Genomic DNA, 19,504 nt, shown 5'->3' with positions numbered 1-19,504 from the left:
CAGGGCCATTGCTGCAAGACAGGGGTATCACGTGGAGCACCACCTGTCGTGGCGTCATGGTTTTTCTTAAGGTCAGGTGGGTTCTAACTTGGTTACCATGGACATGAAACGACCTTCTGTATTTCATCCACTTAAAAAAAAGAAGAAGTCTTTTATTTCCCATGCTGTGAAGCATCAATCTATCCGCATGCATACAAAGTGCGGGGGGAAGTCAACGCAAAAAAAGCAGTAGCACAAGTCCCACTAGGAAATGACCTGAACCAGACCGTGGATTATGTAAAAACGCACAATGCGTGTGAAGCACTGTTGAAGAGATCTGGAGAAAACGGCAATTAACAATTTCGATTACAACAATGTAAAATGCACGCACACAACGTAAACTGAAGGACAAAAAGGTTGAGGTGGACAAAACACGCATTATTCTTTTATTGTGTTTTCATGTTTCCATTATTGTGGTACTAAGTGGCCATATCGGGTAGAGACTGTTCCTGAGAGGAGTTACCATCGAGTGTCGACGACCCGATAAGCATTCCACGCCTGACGTAGAAGTTATGCGGGATCTTCAAGAAGTCGACGTTTCGTTCTAAGTCTCCTGTTACTTGATCCATTAACGTGTCCGCTGATATGAATCCTAACTGATGTCCTGTGTCCTGTTACAGCGACCGCTCCTGTACGTCGACGTGGAAATGTAAATCAAAGACAAAGGAAGAAATGTAACTATTGAAACGCGCTAATTAGGTGCGTGAAGCGCGGAACGCACTGGACAACTTTTTTCCAGCATCGATTGACTGATTGGTTGAGTTGGTGTTTTAAGTCCACATCATGCACAGTAACGGTAATCGGGACTGGACCTACGGTTTAAAATGGGATCCGAATCACCATGTGCCTCCACCGGGTATCGAACCCGGGACCCCTTGATTACAAGGCGACGACGCTACCACAACGCCATTGGGAGGCTTTCCAGCTTCTAGGAACCTTTGACGCAACCCGATCGTGGCCAAGAGCGTTAAGTAGTAGACTTTCGATCTCGCTGCCGAAGTTTCCGGGTTCGAGTCGCGGCCTGGAGGATGGGGTGTAGTCCTAATTGCGAACACAATTTCTGCCTTTGGGCCGGACCCTGTGGCCGAGTGTATAGCATATCGCGCTGCGACGCCAAGGGTCCCGGGTTCGAATCCCGCTCGGGCTTGGTTGTTTGTGAATGTCCTTTCATCAATTTCATCATTTCACCACTCATCCCCATCTTCGCAAATTAGCCAAAAGGCACAAACCCGAAGTAAAATAAACTAAATCAATCAATCAATCAATCTGCCTTTCGATCTACAACTTTCTCTTCCACTTCCTGTGTAATTTTAACGATTTTTTTAAGGGACTTTGAGACTGGTCAGTGCCTTGTTGAAATATAGAAAATTCAACTTGATTAAAGTCGTTGCCCAAGTATAAATAATTTAATATTAAAAGTGTGGCCTTTTTTCTGTATACGACTACATACGCACACTTTCTAACTGAAAAGAGCTTCGTCATATTAATTTCAAATTCAAATTTCAAAACATTATGATGTACTTAAAAAATTATGTATACCATCAATCCCCTCAGACCTGTTAGTGCTCTTCGCCCCTTTTTCGTAAAAAGAAAAGTAAAAATTCGATAGACTGAAAGGGTGAATTGACTATGAAGGGCTTTACAAAGTAGAAGTCAATCACGTTGGCTATTGTTGTAAGTCAAACCATCTGTCTCTCTGCGACTACACTTATTAGTTTTTGAAAACAGTTTTTTTTTACATGCGTTCGCAATTACGACATGGAAGTATTTCCGCATTTTTATGTGTTCGCAATTAGGACGATTTAGGCAGTGTTCGCAATTAGGACTGTTCGCAATTAGGACACAACCGTAAGGGATGATCCTTTCAGAAGACACTCGCATGTCGACTTTCACGTGCAATGGAGTCGCCGTTACAACCGGTGTCCATTCACAGCGGAGAACGGTTATTTTGACAAAATCCTGCTGGCTGCTTCGGGGAGGACTTTAAGGTTGCCGATTCTTGCTCAAGCAGAGGATCACTGCCATATAGGCGGTCCCCGCGCAGGCTGAAACGCAGACTCCACTTTAGTATAGGCTATCTTGTGAGGCATTTTGCAGACAAGCGAGGGTCCAGCGTCTGGACTCACAGTCTGTATAATCCTCTGTGCGACACGTGTTGTGTCGTCCCTATGTTTGTGATTGTACGTTCGTCTTCGCGATTAGCCAAAAGTGGCAGAACAGCGAAGTAAAATAGAGTCTAGCCAAGATAACTCCCGGTGCGGGACATTTATGGCAGTGACCGCGTTTAAGGTCCGGGCGTAGTAAAAACCGGTGTGCAATGACTGCTCAGAACGGTTATTTTGACAAACTCCTGTTTCCCTACTGGCTGCTTTGGGGGGGGGGGGGGGTATTTTAACGTTGTCGGCTCTTGCTTAACCACTAAGCCCAATTGATTGTTTGACCCAGAGTTCCTTCGTAGGGAAACGCGGCAACAGAGGGTCACTGCCATAAAGGCGGTTCCCGTGCCGGATATAAGAGCGGCGGGACTGTAACTACGAAGAAACGTGCGGTCCAACCGCTTCTCACTGTTTAGGCAACAAGCGGCAATCTTAAAATCCCTTCTCCCCGAAGCAGCCACAACGAAAACCAGACTTTTGTCAAAATAACCATTCTCCTCTGTGATGGGGACCGGGAGATAGCGTGGCCCAGGTATATATAAATCAACCAATCAATAGCGACCTGGACATCGGTGTTCTTTACGAGTGTCCAGCCATCAGTTTCTCTCATTCGTCACTCATCCTCATCGTCGGAAGTAGCGAAAAGTGGCAAAAATAGCGACGCTAAATAACAAGAATGCAAATACTAATCAATCTTACAAGCGATATTGTATCTTTTCATGAAAACTGAAAAAAAAAAAAAATTGGAACCACGTTCACATAAATATGTCATAATATAAGGGTGTGGGTGTACAAAGTGACTTTCTCGGAAGGCACACAAATGTCACCCTCCCTTCCATGCAGTACACTTGTGTGACTGTAATTTTCATTTTAATCAACCATGCCATGTAACATATTGAAGAAAGGATTTCAGGAAAAATAATATTATGGATTAAAAAATATTCTATATGACAACAGTAAAACAATTACAGCTGTTTAAAAACAAGTCTCCCCCCCCCCCCAGTAGGAAAGTAGGATTGTGTCAAATTAACCACTCTGCGCTGTGAATGGGTGTCTAGAGAAAAGTCGTGGCCGAGGTATAAGGTTGCCGCTTGTTGGCCAAACTTGGGTAGCGGTAGGCCTAATTGGCTGTTCGACAGCAAGTCTTTTCGTAGGTAAACGCGGCAGCAGAGGGTCACTGCCATAACGGTGGCCCCGCGGCGGTTCATAGCTTGGCCGGACTTTTAATACTATGTTGCAAAGTGCATTGTGTAGAAACATTACAGACGGTATATTACAGTGAAATTGTATTCCTGAAGAGATTGGATATTTCAATGTTACACTTGTACAGAACGTCCGCTGCTACTTAGACAAATTTCAAATGTTACGTTACACTGTTGGTTTATATGTTCGCAGTGATTGTACACATGAATACATATTTTGGAAGTTTCCCTAATTAAAATTATGTATTGTTATGTGTTTTGTAATAGACATAGCTGTAATATTGTAAAAAAATCTGTGTGAAATGTAGATGTTTGTAAATGCTCTTGCTCCATAGTCGGGTATTATGTGGATACTCAAATTAACAGACGCTCTGATTTATGTTTCAGAGACAATATTCAAGAAAATGGAAGGTATACACAAGGCAAACGTGATGATGAAGGAACAGATTTATATGTAAATGCGTACTTTTATATGATGCTGAAATCATCTTTGCGAATTGTGGAATGTAAATTCGAAAAATGTTATTTTTATTTTCCATATTTTACATATTTCAGTTATTTTTACATGTAATTTCCATATTTTAAAATATTTTCCGATATTCCATATTCCGGATATTAGAGTCCAGCGCAGATAATTCTGCCGTGCAATGCGCGACAGAACTAAAGAAGCAGTGTTGCTAATGGAGCAGATAGAAAAATCGCTGCGGTGCGCCGATGCACAGCTGTTACGTACAACAATAAAATTAGAGAATTCAGGTCTATCTAACGTTGAGTTTTAAACGTCATGCATTATACCAGGACTAGGATTAATATGTACTAACAAGTGGCTTTGTATGTAGCTACATACATATGGACTAAAAATTCGCAAAATATGAACTAACACATAAGTACAATTACCAAAAATTCTGCAAAGAAGACTTCTTCATACGATTCCTTATTTGAGTGATTTCAAACAAAATAAAAAAAATATATACGTATATATTATTTTTCATTGCATTAATGCACTGGTGGCGTTCTAACTTTTCACTCCCAAAACCCGTATACACTGGTATGGAACTGCAACGGCAGATAATAACATGCCAACGTGTTAAACCGCTACAATTGCACCATAACACTCCTCCTCAAACAGTATTATTATTTCCTCTCTGAGATCTGCGACAGTCGGTTGCCTTTGTTGTACATTTACAAAGGATGCCGGCTTCGACAACAATAACAAGTACATATACTGCCACTAGATGATAAGCTGCGCGGCTTTTTCTTTTGTTATGAACCAGGGCCGGCGCTAGTCATTTTGCCTCCCTGGGAGGTGGCAGCAGATGCCGCTCTATTTCGACCCCCCCCCCCCCCGGTCATTACGCAGCAACGGAAAATTGAAAATCAATATATTCCTAACTAAAACATCAAATATAAAATAAATAATGAGACTTCTTATGCTATTTCAATACTATTCAGCGCAAAAGAATATCTCGCTCGATCACAGTTTTCAATAGGCTTATTTTTTCTTCTCTTCAAATTTTGCCGCTCGGTTCGCCCTCCCCTTCCGCCGGCCCTGCTATGAACTTGGTCACCCATCAAAGCATGGCAATTTTAACACAGAAAACAATATGTATCGCATTAAGCAGCAAAAATGACAGCCTCCTCTATGCAATTTCTAGAAGAACACCTGCCGGAGCCAGAGTTGAATTGCTTAGAATTTCCCGAGCTTGGCTATGCAAGGTTTTTGATTTCAACTTCGACAGAACTGGAGGCATTATGGAATTTAACGTTCATTAGCAAACACACACTTTTACATACACACACACAATACACGCACACAACGTCAAACCGGTCAAATACTTAGTATAAAATAAAAATATGGTGCTTCCAATCCAACAAAACTCACCGCCACTTTACCTGCTTTCCCCTTCCGTGACAGAAATAGTGCTTCATTATTACAGTTGGCAACACTAGTTACTAGCTAGCCAATGAACATGCACTGCATAGAAGAAGCAACGACTACGCCGTGCTATATTGCCACATTGCCGTCCCTGCTGACCGGTGGGAACCGCGAGCTGGAGCGCTGTTCAATTGTTTTCAATGAAGTTTGCGCGAGTGTGTCCAGGAATGGAATGACAATATGGCAACAATAGCGAAGGTTTTCGAGCAGGGTAGAACACGTGATGCTAAGAGAGAGGGAGACGAAACGAAAATTCGTTTCTACGCAACGGCAAATTTACGTGTGTGGCACTCTACTACACTTTCCCTTCAACGGTTTTCAGTTCATCTGTTTTGTGCTCTGATTATTTTAAATCTTAACAATAGACAATGCATCTGTTATTTTAACATTCTTGACAACAATGGAGAATACAAGCTAAAGCTCTCGCCATGAAGTCCATTGCATATTTTAAATATATGCGATTCTGAATGCAGTTTCAGTATAGAAAAAATCTGTCTTTAAGGCCAACAGGAGGAGAATGGCGTTTCAGCACTTGAAAAAACGTTTTTAATCTGTTATTTTCAAAAGAAAAGTAAAACATGTTTTGTATTTGTATTTGAATTTTGTATTGCAATCAACGTCAAGCAAGCCTAGTGTATTTTATTCAGCGAAGACGTCCGTTGGCGTAATGAAAATTGCCATTTTTCACATTTCGTCGTGTGAGAACCAGATAGACGAAACTCCCAATTCATCAAATTCGCAGGAGAGAGGAAATAATGTATGCATTCTTAGGAATATGTCTGACTCTCAAAAAGAGTCAGTTAATTGCAGTTACGTGACTCAACCTTCACTGGCGTACACAGGATAGTTTTCTTTCGGGAGGGGCTGACATTGTAAAGGTGTATATAGCTGCTTTCTAGAGGGTCGGAATTCAAAATAAAATATTTCGTATGTTTAGAAATTTTCACTCTAAAATATGGCACTTAGAGGTCATTTCAAGGAGGGTTTTCATTTACAACTCTGCTTTTTTACGAGTTTATCTCTGTTTTTGTTTGAAAATGTTGATTTTCAGAAAATTTCGGAGTGGATTGTAGCCCCATCAGCCTCCCTCTGCGTACGCCAGTGTCAGGCACGTATCTAGACTGAAATTTCGAGGGGGTCCAAAACAAGTGTCTGACATATAATAATAATGATAATTATAGTAACATAATAAAGTAACAATAATAACTTTTATAAATATAGATTAATAAGATTAATTAATAATAATTATACTTAAATAGGTAACTTAATAATTATTATTATTGTTATTTTTGCATGAAGAGATGAAGAAAGGCATGTGCTTATTATTTATCTGGCTTCTACTTAAGATAACTAACATTTGCGTAAAAACAGCTGTCATACCAAAGGAAATAAATATTTTTGTTATTTAATTTTGGACTTGATTAGTCTTTCAGGAGGGTGTCTTTACCCCTGGACCTCCCTAAATACGTCCTTGGCCAGTGTCCACCTTACTGCTAACGATTGGAAGTGAATTGATCCCATTCCAAATAGAGCTCTCAGAGGAAATAGGTGAAACAAAACCGAATTTTTGGAGCCAAGTTCTTCTGGTTCTCATAAAAAGAATAGTAAGTTAAGATAACTAAATACACTTCTTGGTACACACATATTCGTTCCCTTATGGCATTTCTTTCGCAACACTGCATTTGGTCAGCCGCTTCAAGGAGGGCGGGAACTGTAACGTATCTTCATTTCTTTCCTTGGCTGAAACATAAACGGTTACACGGAGGACTTTCCAGAGAAGCATCCGACAACAATTCTATCCGGTTCCGCAGTCGCTCTAACGAACATACTTTTTCCATCTTGTTCTTCAGTCGTTTTTCCCTCCACGACCCAGGGACCGTGGACCCAAAGAAGTCGCTGCTGTTATTACAGTCGGGAGATCCCCAGCGAGAGGAAAAGAGTTCGTTTCAGAGAAAGGAGTAAAGTGGGGGGAGGGGGGAAGTGGGGGGTTGCGAGAGAGAGAGAAGGGCTTAATGCATTTTATGGAACAGGAATGGAAATTCAATCCCGTCCCCCAAATGTCCTGAAGAGGGCAGAGTCATCGCAGGAAAAGGGAAAAGACGGCAGGGTTGCAGGAGAGAAAAAGAACTTTGCAATGTTGAGGGGGTTGGAACAAAATGGCTCCGGGATACACGCCGACGCGACACGAGATTTCTGTCGCTGTCTTTCTTTTTCCTTTTGTTTTTTTACCAATTCTATCCCCTTCCTCCACCTTCATGTCTTGTGCCGCTCCGTCGATATCAGAAGCGAGGGTTCTCCACCCCCCGCGACGAGTATCCCACAAGCAATAAAGAAGGAGAAAGGGTTAGAAAATGCCCTCCATATTTGGATCTTACTGGAAAATGGCTCGAAATAATAAGATTGATCTGAGCGATGGGATCTAGGGAGGGTTCCGTGTGGTTATTATGGTGATAGAGGGGGGAAGGGTGTCTGGAATCGGATAAAGTAAAGTGGGAGTAGTCGAATGTGTGATGCGTTAGCTGCTAAACCAAGAACTTTAATAATTCTAAATTTTGGCTTCCGTTATTTCATGGTTCCATCGATATATTACACAGAAAAAAAACATTTGTTTCAATTAACAAAACACAAAAAAATTGGTAGCCGTTACTAAATTTGGTAATTTTGGCCAAATTGTCTGGTAACTCTAAACTAATGGTCGATATTACTAAAAGAATTTGGTTGTAGTGTACAATAATTTGTTTGTCTCATATTTCAACAAACGTTTGGTTCTCAGAAATGTTATTACAAACCAACTCTTTTCTCTGTTGACACGTCCTTTCCCATTGCACTGATATTTATTGTTATTAATTATCTTTTCTCTTGTACAAATGTTATTGTTCTTTAATCTTAATTTCTGTAATTTACCTATCACTGATAATGTCAGGATAGTGACTAACCTGTATATACTTATCTTGTTAAGAGATGTTGCCATGGCAATTACGAGTGTGTTTTGTCTGGACTTTGAAGTTCTGGCTCGGTTTTTGAATAGAATGATCAAGTTGAATTATAAGAAGTTTAATTTATTTGAGTGACATGGATTATATGTTAGGTATATAAGTATTTAGTTTGCAAAGAAGTAAAATAGACTTCCCTTTTCTTAGTGCAAACTTAACTTCGATTTTTATTTGACGAACTAACAGAGAGATATTGCGCCATACCCTGAGAGGCATCACGCGAATGCTTTCGAGTCTTTCATGTGAACTTATTATGGCTCTTTTAGTTAAATCATGTTATTTTGGATAAAGAACGTGTCACTGTGTACGCACATAACTACAAATAATTAATTTTTCTGAACCTGTAACTTGACATTATTTAATTTAACAGATTCTAAGTGTATTTGATACTTCATTTGAAGTATGCAGCACATGCATGTGAATATCAAGATACTTGTTACAAATTCTCATGTGTTTCTATTCCAAATTAATTCAGAATATCTCTTATTCCCTTACTTACACTTTGAGATCGATACACAGAAAAAAAAACAGGCTTGGAATAACCACGAAAATGTATGCGTAGCCAAACATTTGTTTAAATACACATCAAACCCATCTACATAGTACATCTGCTGTGTGTGCCTCATTCAAAGAAACAAATGATTGTTCATTAACAATTCTTCTTAGGATATGTGGCTGAACCATTCCTATCTGTTTAGGATTACCAAATAATTTAGTGAAAAATACCAAAAATAGAAAACGCTACCATACGTTCTTTATTTCCGCTTGCCAAGAAGCTGAACAAATTAGTTTCTTTTCCTGATCAATTGGACAGTTTCAGCTAATGAGTTCGGTCAATAGGCACGCGTATTCTACATACCTTAACTTGAAAGATTAAGAAACAACCACAATTTGGTCATTAATGTCAAGTATTAAAATTTGAAGTTTCCATCATGGATCATCCATCTTTATCAACAAAAACACAAACAAAAGAATAACAATTTTCCAGCTTACTACACACACGAGACGAGTTTAAACCCATGCTGCTACAAAATAGCGTTATTATATGCATAAATATGTACAAACGAGAAAGTGAAATGAATTTTAGTTGCTAGGGTGAAATTGTGTTCGAATCTTATTCGAGATTTGTTAAATTCTGGTGCGGAATGACAATTCTGGCTTGTGAAATGCAATGCGTAGTCTAGCTCCCGTCTGCATGTATCTTGTGTTACATAAAAAAAAGTCAACATTCTGTGCAAGGTAAGTGTTACAAAAGTAATCAAATGTATATAGTGGGTGTATATGTCAATTGTCAACCTTCCTTTAGACAGATGGCAGCACTTTTGCGGGTTTGCAGATCACTATATCCTACATACACATTATTACTTTTAAAACTTGGCACATTTACATCAGAAGTGATATAAAGTATTCAAGAACCACTTTTAGCTACTATGTTGGAGTACGAAATAAACTTAATTGATAAACGAATTCTTTTAAAAAACATACAAAATAAACAAAATAATACACACAATAATATTTACTCAGTAATATTCGAAATGCAAATCTCAATCATATTACGTGTCAGGAGAGTAAAAATTAATTTAATACATATTTTCTAAAAATATTCCCTGCTGTACCCTCAAAACACGGTTCAGGATTGTTAATACCAAACAATTGATTTGTATATCTCCAGTTGGCACATAACTGAAGTTTCAGGCTCAATTTATTAATATAACTTTGAATTAACACTACATCTGAATGACAAATTTTATCAACCCACAGAGAAAAAATAAGTCTAGGGAAATAATAAAACATCATTTCTTAAAACACGTCAAATGCGTTTATTGCATACAAGCATCATTATAAAAACAAATTGAAAGTTACCAATTTTTATTCAAGAATGACGCAGTGCCGGTATACAAAACATAAATACATGGATCTGAAAACTAAATTTAGCACAATAGCAAGATACTACAGGTAGAACAGGAAGAAACAATGTTTCCTTCTACAAATATTTGAGATCTGTGGCGTGGTATGTTACTTGAGAATACAAAATGCAACTTTGGCACGGAGTTGGTAGCGTACTTTGGCGGGTTTTCACACAATTTGAGATTCACATTCTTTACTTCCAAAACATACTAATAGGCATATTTACGTAGGAAGTGATACAAAATATTCAATAACTTTTCTGAGATACAACGCTAGCGGAAGAAACAAACAAAAATTTAAAAAAAACATAATACACAAAAATACACACAGTAATATTCACTCTCTAATATTAAATGCATAGGTACGTATCACTAGAGTAGAATTTCATGTAAATAATTTACTTTCTAAAAGAATATACGGTAGGGTGCGCTTTAAATGAATAAAAAAACATACCAAGCAACTGTTGTGAAAAACTACATCATAATGTCATGAAGAAACCAAACATCGTTTCTACACACATTGCTACAAGAGTCACAACTTAGAAATCACAGCACTTTGTCAGGTCTGTTGTGTCTCATCTACTAGAGCCATCTGGTGTCACATTTCTCTCAGAAATAGCTCTCTCGTTATTCAAGTTCCGAACACATTAGGTATCTTGAGTCTTGCTTCCGACATGTCAAACTTCGAAGTGGATGGAAAGTTGAAGACATGGACCATGTGTTCAGGGTTCCAGGTATATATAACCACATTAAATATTCTTCAAGATGGAATGAGTATGCGAAAACAAATCGTTCAAGAATGAATGCTACAAATATGATTTCAGACAAGATTCGATTCTTCAATTGCCGGCCTCTGTGGCGGAATGGTTATCACAGCGCGCTAGGACGCCAGGGGTCCCGGGTTCGAATGGGTACTTGTGAGAGTCCCTTGATCAATTCATTGAAGTAAAATAAACCAAATCAATCAACATGCTCTCCTGTACAATAGTGATTTCAATTACAGGTCAATTCCTCCTTTGCTTAAACAATTAGTTTACCCTTACCCTCACTCGGGTAACTCACAACTCTCCATTCGTCGTCAACTCCATAAATGATATTGAAAATTTAATTTAACCAGGGCTCCTGTTGAGCTCCAGTAAATGGTTCTATGATTTTAGCATGGATAATATTAAAACCTTTGGGAGTATCGTATTATGCGTTGTATTCCTTGTATTTAAATGATTGCTATTGATTACATTTACCATGCGATCGTACACAATGAGTCGATTTATATATAAATAGTTGAAGCGATCACATAAACAATGTTGCAAATAATAAACATCGAATTTCACAAAAGCAGGTTAATAATAGGCCATATTTCTTTCTTGCACACATTGTTCTTCATAAAGGGAATTCCACGGTGTAGAAAATGCTTCCATCTGTCCACGATAGATTCAACTAATATCACTACCATATTCTCGAAGCAATAAGAACAATTTGTGTGGCCGCTTTAAAGTGAAGCCAATTTCTTAATATTTCGCAGAAAATCTGTTTATGCGCATAAAGATCCAATTTATGCGTGTAGGATTATTGAATCAATATTGTGCATATACAGTGGCGGCGATTAGGGGTCAGTTGCCCCCTCAAATACGGTTTCTTCGAAATGTCTGACACAATCAATTGATGTTCGTCACACGAAACAGAAGTTGGTAAAAGTACCTTTCTATGTACTTCTCTCGATAGTTTGATCTACGAAAAGTATATTATTGGCGGTTTATACATTGTAATGTGCTACTGGAGTTCAAAAAAATTAAGCATATTTGTGTCCACTGGAGTACGGAGAGGGGGGCTGATGGGGCTACAGCCCACTCCGAAAGTTTGAGAAAATATATTTTTTAAATAAAATCAATGAAGAACTCTGAAGAAACCAGAGTGGTAAATGCAAACCCCCCTTAAAATGACTTCCGTTTGCCATTTTTGAGAGTGGAAAGTTCCAAATACATGAAAACTTCAGCCCATCATGAAAAAGCCGTGCGTACGCTAGTATTTGTGTCATTTGTGTTGTGTTCTGTGTGCGTGTGGAGGCTATCTTTTTGTACTACCAGCGATTCATCAATTTCCTACCAAGTCGACTAGTCTATTAGTGAAACAAAGTTACTGTTTGTTTAGCTCCAGCTGGGTGCAAATAATTTAACATTTATGTGTTTATTGTCACTTCTAAATTACAGGACAAATTAAAAAAACAAACACAAGAGGGTGCTTTAATGAAATTCCAAACCAGAACCACTAACTTTTGGTAATCACGGAAATTGCTTTGTAAAACTGCAGGAAATTATATGACAATCACGTGTTGAGCTTTAGTAATATTATATATGCAAACCAACGGAGGTTTTTTAGCAGTCCTCGTGAGTACACATTGAGATTCTCGTATTCAAAGTGCCCCTTCCCGAATTCAGATTGAACTGAATATTCAACATTCTCGATAACCGACACTTATTATATGTCAAATAAAATTTTATCATCGTTCAAAAGTAAGTTTGATGAAAAGTTTTAATGTAATATACCTTATAAACAATTCTTCCTATTTATCGCGTTTTCTTTTTAACCTCTGTAGGTTAATCGCGCTGATGAATGATGAAAGAGCTGATGTGACCAACACACAATCCATTTCTTACTCAGGTTCTGAGATATACCATTACTTTGGGAGTAAGATAATACACACATCTATACTTACGCACTTACCAAATTAAATTTAACCCCTCTCTTAACCACATCATAATTCAATTCCCCGATTCATATAGTAACACCTACATGCGACGTATTCTCGTAGTGATTTTTTAAAAAAATTAACAGAGCCATTACCTAACTAGTGTTGCCCACGGGACGAGATGGGACAGGCTTTTAAAAATTCGAGACGAGACGAGATTGATCATGTGTCCCGAGACAAACGAATATTTTCGAGACGAGACAGCATTTCACAGCATTTCCAGGAGACGAGACAGGCCAAAGTCTCGTCTCGTGGGCAACACTATACCTAACCCGCTGTTATAACTCAGAATTTTCCACCACAATTATAAAACATCACCTGATATAATATTCCAGACTTCCATATGGTGGTGCTTGAGAATCAGTGGTATAAGACACCACGAGATGGCGCTGAAAATGCCAATTCAGCATTAACACAAAATGGAGTGTTTGGTTACATCAAATAAGAATGCTTGTGCGACGACACTTTATGTTACTTTATACCACACTTTTTACAGTAACCAAGGGGTATCAAACCCGATATCCGCTGGAGGCACATTGCACAGTGTTTCGAATCCCACTTTAAACAGTAGGGCAAGTCCCGATTAAGCTATCTATGCATAAAATGAATTTCGAACAACTTTGAATTTCGAATTTCGAACAATTTCGAACAACTTTCTTCAGTTTATCTTGGCATGAGGTATGTGACCCTTTATCGATTTCATAATATCATTGCTCATCATTATCTTCGCGATTAGCGAAAAATGACAGAAAAGCGACGCTAAATAACAAAAGATCTAATCAGAATAAGATTTATATGTCGTTTAACTTCCGGTGTTAATTTATTCATAATAATAATAATGCACTCCCTTAAACAAATATAAACAATTATAATATTAACCCTGTTTAATTACTTTGAATATTACATTGACGACATGTTCAATTAAATAACAAATAATATCACCATTGTTGAAGCTGACATGTTTTGTGTTACATTATCTTTGTAATCACCACCCGCAACAATTAAGCAAAATCGTATCTGTCTTTATAATTTTTGGTAGTTCTCTGATTTCGCAACGGCTTTTTCTAACACTTTTGGCTAATCGCGACGATGAAAGGAACATCCGTGTCGGGACTAGAGTCCGGAATCACAATCTCGAGATTGTGAGTCTAACACTCAACGTACTCGGCCATAGAGGTGTCTTGAGTAGTAAAGTTGTGTGTGTGCGTGTACATATAAGTGAGATCACACAATAAACTCCCAAATAAAGTTTTTTTTTTGCACTGATGAAAGTCTTTGAAACACTAGTAAAAATTATACAATTAGGCCTATTATTTTTTCAGGTTAACAATGTTAACATTCTATTTTTTATTTGGATACAGTTTCTATGAGGGCTGGACCGATAACAATACCGATAATGTCATTAATTCCCATCGATACCGATGCTTTAACATTGTAATTATTAAAAGTTGTTTACAATATAGGTTAATATTAGCACGTAAGTATTTCTCTTTAATTAGTATATGCATGAATTTACTAAATATGGTCTTTAAAATATTTGAGAATTATACCAGAATAATAGTTATCACAAAATTCAGTTCTGTCACACAAAACTGAAAAAAAAAAAAATTTGAATAATTTCCAGAAAAATTAGACTCGGCATTTTTGGGAAGCCTGTGAAAGACCAAAACGTCCGAAAAATAATACTCTAGCATCTATTTTTTTCGAAATCAAATTTTCAGCCTGTGTTATCTTCCAAGCATCATTTCCCATTACAGGGATTCTTGGGAAGCACGAACGACGTTTCCATGACAACCGAGGAACAACATCGGTGATTCTAGTCATAACGGAAGCTCGTAAGAAATCAATGGGAGTAAAAGCATCGGGGGTCATTTTTCAGTGAAATTGCACTCTAACGCCTACACGGTGGCGTTCGGGTCGGTAGTGATGGAGGGGGGGGGGGCACGTCGTTAGAGATTGGGAAAGTATCGAAGGAAAACGCATTTTGTTTGACAAATTTAATAGTTCACCTCCTGCAACAGCTTTGATTAATGAAGGTTGGCATAGGTAAAAATTCTATTATATCAGCAGCTGGCTGGCAGAGGGTGGGGTGGGGGGAGATGTTTCGCGAATAAGGTACAAGGCGCCCCCTCGTCGTGGCTGTAGACAACTCGTCAAGAAACTTTCCCCGCGTTGAAAACACTCGTTCGCGACACTCAATTTTTCACACGAGTTTGTTCTACGATGGGAACAAGACACGAAAAAAGGCTCGAAGAAAAGCAAGAAGTTCGTAATAAATCGCACTTGTCAAACCGCGCGTGCGCGGATTGAGGGGGGGAGTCCACCAGGGCATCTTTTCCCCCATTTTTTCCTCCCCCCTCTCTACAAGCCTCCTTCAGCAGTTTTTGACGAATCGTCGCTTGCCTCCACGCCATCTTCGAAAAAGAAGGAACGGAGGGGGGGTGTTTCCAAGGGAGCAAATAGACTGCCGTGCTGGGGAGGGCGAGAAGACGGTTAGGGGATGACGAAGAGGGGGTGGGGTGGTGGGGGAGGGTAGCGAGATACGGAAGCTGCATGCATCTTCACCGGGATCTCTTTTAAGAACAGGTCCGCCGAGACTCGCAACCCCCACGCTTAAAATATCCAGCGTTCTTTATCCATCTTTCCACCCCTGTACCATCTTATCTGTACTCGGATGAGATGTCCTGTACTGAACACACACACACATATACAGAGAGGAGCTTTATTGTTCCGGCGGAAGGGATTGGGAAGGAGGATGCTGCCTACATCTTTCTACCTCTTCACTTCCCTTACGTCTCACGGGAGACATTTAAAAGCTGCAGTGATATCTTAAGGTCTGCTCTCCCCGCAAGCTAATTCTTTTCCCTGGTTTTCGCTGCAGTTACCTTCCCTATCGTTCCCGTAACATTCGTCACCCCAAAGCATTAAATTCATGTCACCAGGGAGCCGTGATTTAATTCTGGACTTCCACGTGCGCGGGAGTTGCCATGATAATTTATTTGTTGCATTGCCTTCTTATCGTGCTATTGTCATTTGTCTCTTTACTGTATCGAACATTCTCTACTGGAAGGGGATTCGATGTTAAGAATACTATTACGGGGTTCAGTTCGAGTTTTAGCCTTGGCATAGGTGCCTACAATCATCATTCATGTACTTGGAAATGCGTTGATAAATAATTTCGCTTCGACAATAACGTTGTTAACTCGTAAATAATGATACAGTTCGTAACTATCTTAACGATTATGATATGCTTGGAGGAAAAAAAACTACGCCAACCCACAGCGATTCTGATGTATTGTGAGAAAAATAACTTATCCGAACCACAACGATTCTATTGTGTTGTGAGAAAAATAACTTATCTGATGCACAACGATTCTGATGTGTTGTGAGAAAAATAACTTATCTGATGCACAACGATTCTGACGTGTTGTGAAAATAATAACTTATCCGACCCACAACGATTCTGATGTGTTGTGAGAAAAATAACTTATCCTATCCACAACCATTCTGATGTGTTGTGGAAAAAAATTAACTTATCCGATCTACAACGATTCTGATGTGTTGTGAGAAAAATAACTTATCTGATGCACAACGATTTTGACGTGTTGTGAAAAAAATAACTTACCAGATTCACAACGATTCTGATGTGTTGTGAGAAAAATAACTTATCCGAACCACAACGATTCTAATATGTTGTGAGAAAAATAACTTATCCGAACCACAACGATTCTGATGTGTTGTGAAAAAATAACTTATCCGATTCACAACAATTCTGATGTGTTCTGAGAAAAATAACTTATCTTATGCACAACGATTCTGCCGTGTTGCGAAAAAAATAACTTATCCGATGCACAACGATTCTGACGTGTTGTGAGAAAAATGACTTATCCGATCTACAACGATTCTGATGCGTTGTAAGAAGCGAACTTAGCCGATCGAAAGAACACCAATGTCCAGGCCTTTTTTTAAACCCGGCATATAAATTTAACTATAGGCTATCTCAATCACCATATTATGGTGGTGATTATAGAGTCAAAGTGCATGGTCTACGGTACAACAGTTTCAGGACCCATTCAAAGCTGATCCGTACGAATATTATTATGCATCATTTCATTAAATGACTTAAGAAACATTTAGAAATAATATTGGCTACGATACGAAGCGTATTCTACCGGAGACCACACGCTATTCGAGAGTTTCATAGAAAATACGACAGGCATACAGAGGTGCATTTAGTAGTGCATATTCAGACGAGGATGCTATATCTGGATATCGTATTAACTAAAAAAGGGGAATGTAATTTATTACGGAATGTGTGGATTTTATTCTGGCACATTCCTAACTAGCTTTGAAACACTTTTGATTGCCTAAATTTTGCCAATTGTTTGGCAAAAGATCTAAAAAAATATAGCTATATACAATTAGAATGTTAAGTTATTTTTACATAATTTAATAAATGTTTTCCCTTTTAAGTACACGTATTTAAAAAAATAAACATAGCAAATTGCATTCGTAATATTCAGTAGCCTCCAATTAGAAATATTAGATTGTTATTTAGTGTCGCTTTTATTCCACTTTTGTCTAATGGTGAAGATTAGTGTTGATATGATGAAATTGATGAAGGGACTCCAGACCAGGATTCGAACTCGGGGGACCTCTGGCGTCGTAGCGCGCTGTGATAAACACTCCGCAGAAATATTAGAGTTTATAGTTCTTTCAGAGTTCGTTTATGTCTAAGCACAGATAAACTTTTGGGGATTGGACTAACATTTTTAAAGTGGGATCCGAAACACTACGTGCCTCCACCGGTTATCGAACCCGGGCCTTCTTCATTACAAGGCGACGACGACGTTAAGACTATGCTATCGGGGAGTTTTTCGTACAGAACATCGTCTGCAATTTTACAGAGGAACTAAAAAAATACAAAAGAGCATGTAAGAGTGTAATACATTAGTTAACGTGTTAAGACCCGGGTTTGAAACCCTGATATTGTGCCTCCCAAAGAAAAAATATCCAGGTAAATATTGATTATTTTTAGGCTATCAAAATAATCCAAACATCACTTCGAACATATGAACAATTCATTGAAATGTTTAAGGCTGAGCCGATACCACTTTGAACCGATACCCATGCCGATAATCTTACCGATTCCCACCGATACTTGAAAATTGCAATAATCAATTTTTTTTTGAAAATATTGATCAAAAATTGGTGTGTAAATATTCTTCTCAAATTATGTGCATCAACATACCAAGAAATTTGCTTTAGAATATTCAAGAATTGCATCAGAATATTGAAATAGATATTATGTAATCACAAAATATAGTTTTTCGTAAAAAAATCCGTGCAATATAAAAATAAAGTTTGAATGTTGCATAATTTCCAGGATAATTAAACTCCGCGACAGTGTTGCGAAGAATTTTTGCGGACCCCGTGAAAGATCAAAATTTCGGATAAATATCAGCTGGTATCGGTAGATGAATTCCAACCGATACTTTCCGATACCGATACCGAAAATTATACTCATTAAATTTAAAACAATAAAAATTTACGTTTGGATGACAAACCACATGATAAGTACGCTGAACATTATTTCTTCTGCAACTAAATTTTATAAAAATAAAGACACTTGCTGCATATCAATTGATAAACGAACATTTCAAACACTGGTTTGTTTCTGTTATCCATTACATAATAGTTGCTTGTAAAAAATATGGCAGACCCAAAACAAATAGAAAAGTTACAGGAGCGACGAGTAGAAGTGACTGGAATTATAGGTGTCTATAATAGCTCCCCCCTCCCCCTTGCCGTCCCATAGTGATTACAGTGGACAGAAAATAGCACACTTAAATAATTGTACTTGTCATAAAGTGATAGTCAACGTTACAATTCGTCGCTTTGTTTTGAACTGAATAATGCTACATAATATAGCTACTTTCTGACACATGGGCACAATATAGTTTGTTTGGTAAAGGCAGCTAATGTTTATGTTACAGAAACAAGAAAACAAAGCATTTTTCTTAGTGTCTAAAAACACGCCTTCTTGCCTGGAATTGCGGCCTTTCAAGCTGATTATATATAATGTTATAAACTATGAAAAATGCACAAATCAGGACGTGAGATGAAGACTAAAATTGGTAAACTCTGTAAGTGCCACAATAATTCAAACACCGTTTTCCACGTTAAACTGTGAAATGTGCCATGCTTTATAATGTGGTAAACGTGAAAAGTGGCTGGTACCCGTCTAAGTAGTTCAAAGGACGTGTAAAGAGGTCACTAGTGTGCACGTTCTTACGGGCTGATGTGGGGAACGGTGCGATTTCCTAACACTTTCGCTTTTGGCACTTTTAGTAATCAAATATTGATTGAACAGAGGGACTTATACCACAGCGTTACGGAATCAAAAACTGTCTTTCTGTGCAAGTTTACAAAAATATCGACCGTAAAAACGCTTAAAAAGTTAGCGTTTCGTGCGGTTTCCAATGTAAGGAAGAAAACTCCAATAGGCTAGTTATATTAACTACA

Source organism: Lepisma saccharinum, chromosome 14 (assembly GCF_977018435.1).
Source record: "Lepisma saccharinum chromosome 14, izLepSacc3.1, whole genome shotgun sequence".
Classification (NCBI taxonomy): domain Eukaryota; kingdom Metazoa; phylum Arthropoda; class Insecta; order Zygentoma; family Lepismatidae; genus Lepisma; species Lepisma saccharinum.
This window is presented reverse-complemented; position numbering follows the sequence as displayed.